Below are 5,955 nucleotides of genomic sequence, written 5' to 3'. Positions count from 1 at the left end.
TGTGTGTGTGTGTGTGTGTGTGTGTGTGTGTGTGTGTGTAAGACACAGCATATGCAGAGCTCTCATGGTGCTTTTATGGTGTGTAGGATATAAAGTTTCTTAACCAATGACTTATAGGTGTTCAATTTTGATCATAAAATTTCTTGCTGGCTCAACTGGCAGTTATCATGTAGAAGAATGTGAATGAATCCATTCTTATCTCCTTGTACAAAGCTCAAGTCTAAGTGGATCAAGGTACTCCATATAAAACCAGAGACACTGAAATTTATAGAGGAGAAAGAGAGGAGAAAGTGGGGAAAAGCATTGAAGATATGGGCACAGGGGAAAAATTCCTGAACAGAACAGCAATTGCTTGTGCTTTAATATTGAGAATCGACAAATGGTACCTCATAAAATTGCAAAGCTTATGTAAGACAAAAGACACTGTCAATAAGACAAAAAGGCCACCAACAGATTGGTAAATGATCTTTAACAATCCAAAATATGACAGGGGACTAATATCCAATATATACAAAGAACTCAAAAAGATAGACTACAGAATATCAAATAATCCTATTTAAAAATGGGGTACAGAGCTAAACAAAGAATTCTCAACTGAGGAATTCCAAATGTCTGTGAAGCACCTGAAAAAATGTTCAACATCCTTAATCATCAAGGAAATGCAAATCAAACCCCTGAGATTCCACCTCACAACAGTCAGAATGGCTAAGATCAAAAATTCAGGTGACAGCACATGCTGGCGAGGATGTAGAGAAAGAGGAACACTCCTGCATTGCTGGAGGGATTGCAAGCTGGTACAACAATTCTGGAAATGAGTTTGGTAGTTCCTCAGAAAATTGTACATAGCACAACCGGAAGATCCAGCAATACCTCTCCTGGGCATATGCCCAGAAGATGCTCCAACTTGTAATAAGAAAACATGCTCCACTATATTCATAGCAGCCTTATTTATAATCGCTGGAACCTGGAAAGGTCCCAGATGTCCATCAACAGAGGAACGGATACAGAAAATGTGGTACATTTATACAATGGAGTACTACTTAGCTGTTAAAAACAATTAATTCATGAAATTCTTAGACAAATGGATGGAGCTGTGTTGGACATTGTTAAAATTTAGCAAAGAGACACTATTTGAGAAATCCACAACCAAAACTGTTGAATGCATTCCTTGAGAGAATTTCAACTCTTGACCAGGGAGAAGACAAGGGTGTGTGTGTGTGTGTGTGTGTGTGTGTGTGTGTGTGTGTGGCCTCAGCTCCCCTGCCAGGTCCTGTTTGGTACTCCTTCAGTGACTGTTGAGATGTTTCCACTTCTCAGGTAGGAGCTGCAGTGAACTGAAGGAGAACTCTGGTGAACAGTATACAGGGTGCGGACAGGAGCCTCCCTAGGAAGCCTGCAGCATAGGGGGCCTGGAGGACAAGGGCCCAGGGAACTTTCTGGATTCTTCTTGTCCTCCTGAACTGGAGGCTGTGGAATTCTAAGACCTGCAAAGTCCTGTCTCTGGACAACGCCACACTGCATGGGCTACATCGAGCATTGCTATTCTGGGTCTGACCATGGCAGTCCTTCCATCAGCAGCTGAACCCCATGCACCTGGGCAGCAGTGAGAAGATAGAACCCAACCATGGCTGGTGTTCAGGGGTGTAATCACCTTGAAATGCCAAATGTTCTGTGTACACCCTAATGGGTAAATGTAAGTGGGAGCCAGCTGCTGTGGCTCAGTTTACACAGCCCTAGACCTAGGAACTGTCCCTCTCAAGTGGTACTTGTTTTCCTAACCATAATGACAATCTCTGAACAGTGACATTTCCCCTGTGTTTTCTTTTTAATTCTGTTACCACACATCAATGTCATGAAAGTGTTTGGAATTGCCTTACATGTTTTAGTTTTATCCATTCTTTAGATATTGGGACCCTGCAATGCCAAACACTAAGGTCAGTGAATTAGTGTCTTTTCTTGGTCCTCTCCCCTTGGTAAGAGATCCTCAGATAAATGGTGCTTTCTGACATCATTCTTCTTCACTTGTTTTCCTGCTTACTGGGTTAGAAGAGCCAGTACTAAGTGCTTTGTAGATAAGTGGAGGAGTCAGTGATGATGGAAGAACAGCAGAAGGAACAAGAAGAGAGGAAAGGTTTGTGGGTCTTTATAAGGCTAAAACTCTAGCATATGGAACAGCACAATTCTAATTTTGGGTGACAGCATACCCTTCACATTTCCCTATGTAGGATGCAGCATGCTAAACTGCATGACAGGAATGATGGATGTTGGGGACAGCATACCATGACGTGTATGGCATCTAGGACACTGAGAAGCAGTAGATACATCCCTGAGAAGCAGGAGACACATCCCTCCAGGGAACCCTCCATCAGGAATAAGGAACTACCTACCCACAGAAGGCCTGGATGGTGACATCTCAGAAGTCCATAGGCAGCTTGTTTGTAGAAAAGTTGCTCCCGTTTCTCCTGACCTCAGCCCTGGACTACAGCTGTATAGATTTCATTTGTGTGTGACTGCTCTTCAGTTGGCCTTAGTGTGCATAATTATTCTGTTAACATCTGATTTTCCTATTTCTTTCTCCTTCTGCTCTGTGAATTCTGTGAAAGTAGATGTTCCTTTTTTATAATAATCATTAAACAGTCAAAAATTGAGGCTTAGGGGACAGCACAGAACAGTCCTAATGGCCCAGGTGCATGCTGTAAAAGCAATTCTGGAAAATTAACCTAAGAATCCAGGAGGAACTCTCATTTTTGAGAACAATGGAGTAACTGCACAATGTTAGTTTTTGATTAATGTTTGACTTGCAAAGAAACTTTGAAGAAATTATGTCCAGAAATAAATTAGAAAATGTAACAGAACCACATACTGCTAAAGTCATACAAGGTCCATTACCAGAAAGTGAAGGGATTTACTGGAATTATGAAAATCATTAGTATGAGAGACACAATCATGGGATAAGGGAAAAATGGAATAAGGTATCACAAACATGGGATACTTTGGTTCAGAAAGAAAAAAGGTATTGAAGTTATGAAATGAGTTTTGCACAACATTTGAGAGTGGTTCCTGGTCTCTTTTAGATATGTATGGATAAGCAAGTAACAATTAGACTCCTGAAAGAAGACAGAACACATAAAATAATATGCTAGTAAAGCTAAATCTAAATACTGGGGCTCTTATGAGGGTCACTTTGTGCAGCGTGCAAAAGAAGATTGTGGATTGCTGAGTTAAGGGTTAACCTGAGTCTTTCTAACCACTGTTTGACACTTTTGCCCATGTTGTGTGTATCAATAGAACTTCACAGTAAACCGCATGTCATTGTCCTTGGAGCTTTGAGTTCTGAAGTATAATAAGTTTAATGTTAGAGTTTAAATAATGATAAATTTGCAATTTTTATTTTGGCCACTGGCCTGGGAAAAGAGGAAGCTTGACACTTTGGGGAATGATTGTCATTCTTAATTCTTTGTGAGATCTGCTCATTCTTTTGAATTTGACACATGTGGTAATGGTTATTCAATGTCTCTCTTTCTACTTCCTCTTTTGAGTGGCAATAAAAGACAGGGGTTAGTTAGAGGGGACAGGGAACAGAACCACTAGCCTGAGAGAGTGCCTGGGATAGTGCTACAAGCAAGTGCAAGTCTGCAAGAGATGGAGAAAGCACAACCTCAATCCTTGAAAAGGCCCACCAGCTTCTACCCACCAGCTTCTACCCATCAGCTGCACCCACCAGCTTGTACCCATCAGCTTGTACCCCCCCCCCAAAATTAGTTTCCTGTGTATTCCTTAAGCACGTTCCAGATATACCTGCTTCCAGTTGAGAACCCTGATCTGTGTCCAGGCTAGACCCCACATGCAGGATCTTAGGATGGGGAGCATCCCTGCCACTTCCTAGAGCCTGAACCAGTCTTTAATTATCTAGGACAGGCTGTCTGAAAATCAACAACAACAACAACAACAACAACCATAACAACAAACAAAACAAAAACAAAACAAAAGAAACAAGCAAAAAACTCTACAAAATAAAACAAAACCCAAACCAAACATTTATTATCATAACCAATTATTGCTATGGTACATTAGAATGGCAAAGCACAGCAATTCCAGTGTTTATAGCTTTGTTCACAAAGAAGTCATTGAGAAAAGGAATATTTTATTGCTCAGGGGACACAACAGGGCTTAGGAACAAAAATATCCCAGATGATCAGGACAAAGGGACTGAGATTAACATAACTAAGTACTAAAAATGCTTTAATATATAGTATTCTGGAGTCATGTGTCACTGTGGAACCTGTGTAGAAGGAGAAAATGAAATCTGCCCAATAAAAGAAAAGAAAACAGGTCATGAGAGTGAGAACCCTCTGGGTAGCTCTGATTTCTGGCCTAGAATTGTTTGCAGACCTGGAACTGTGAAGATAGAGACACGGACATGATGTTTGTACAGACGGAGAGCCATAGACACACTGCTTCAGCCCATGAGACTTTGGAAAATGACATCACGAAGAGCCATGAGAGAGAGGAACAGCCACTTAACTGTGTGCCTGGATGGCAGCATATAACAATATCCAGTAAACATCCCAACTTCAGACCTGTTCATGCTACTGCCTGCTATGATATAGAGCAGCAAATTGGAGCTTATCAGGGAATTAAAGATTCAAAAGAGGAGGAGAAAGGCAAGAACATGCCATGCTGTCTGTGGTTTGAGTTTTCTCTACAGTGTGGTCCTGAAACTGATGGTGACAGCCTGGACCACGCTGAGGAGAAAGGTGGTACAGATGGAGAGGCCACGGGCAACCCTTTCTAGATAAATTACAGTTTTACAACCATCATCACCTAGAAAGTTTCTGATGTAAAAACTTGTGGCTATTTTTCTGACCCCTATGCAATAAGTAATGATTGTGTTTACAAAAGCCAAGTGGATGACAATGACATCTATTATTTTCTTCTCCGGACCCATGATGACTACATATAAATGTCTCACAAATAAGATGTTGTTTCCTAAAACTCCAAGTCCAATAAGTGAAAGGAAAACTGTTCCCATGATGAGGTCACTCCAAATCATCTTCATGCTCAGAACTAGGAAAACCTTTTCAGAAACATAAGGAAGTAAACATGATATAGTTCATGCCTGTGGGTTTTCTGGGTTTTTTGTTTGTTTGTTCGTTTTGTTTTGTTTTTAGTGAAATGAACAGTATATTATTAAATGCAGAGTTCTTTGCTTAAAGTTTTGTGATCTTGTTCTTGGATCCTTGGATCTTCTGTTTTTGCTTCTACAGACATAGAGTTGATGATGTTGACAATGGGACATGAGCACCATGCTGATGTCTGCACATAAGGTAGTTCTTTATATTCTTCATATCTAAACATTTTCCCATGAGAACACCCAAAGAAAGAATGGAATCATAGAGTTTCCAAATCATGATATTGAACATTAGATGCTGATTCCCATCTCAGATCCTCTTTGCAATCTTGTACACACTCATCACTCAAGTATGCACTGGCTAACAACAACGAAAAAATGTGATGGTTTCTCCAAGCTTCTGTAATACATGCTCAAACAGTGTTGCTTTCCAGATAAGTATATGTGGCTTTTCCTTGTCTGCAATTCTGAATTTATTTTAGAAATAAATAATAAAAAGATTAATTAGTTATAATAGTATATAGCTTATCATTAATTTTAATTGGAAGGGTTTCATTAATTCTTTTCCATTTCATCTTATTTGTGGGATCATGTGATAAGTAAGCTATCCCCTTACTTTTCTTGACCATTCTCTAAGGACAGTCTCCAATCTCAGCTTGCAGTTTTGGCTTTGTTCCTCTGGACTCCAGGCAGAAGTGTTTCTTACCACGTTGATTTCTAAGGTTCACCAAATCAGTGATTTTATCAATCAAGTATTCCATAAATGACAAACAACCTACTACCTCATACTGATTTGGGTGATTTTCTCCATTTTTTATTCTCCC

The 5,955-nt window shown here is 40.1% G+C and overlaps 1 pseudogene; it reads right to left on the bottom strand.

Annotated features, from left to right (window-relative positions):
- Positions 1–4,151: 4,151 nt before the first annotated feature.
- On the bottom strand, positions 4,152–5,127 carry LOC110333739 (annotated as a pseudogene).
- Between the last annotated feature and the right edge of the window lie 828 nt (positions 5,128–5,955).

The sequence above is a fragment of the Mus pahari genome, chromosome 16 (assembly GCF_900095145.1).
Source record: "Mus pahari chromosome 16, PAHARI_EIJ_v1.1, whole genome shotgun sequence".
NCBI classification, from domain to species: domain Eukaryota; kingdom Metazoa; phylum Chordata; class Mammalia; order Rodentia; family Muridae; genus Mus; species Mus pahari.
Note: the sequence above shows the minus strand (reverse complement) of the source record. Positions and strands in the feature narration are given on the sequence as shown.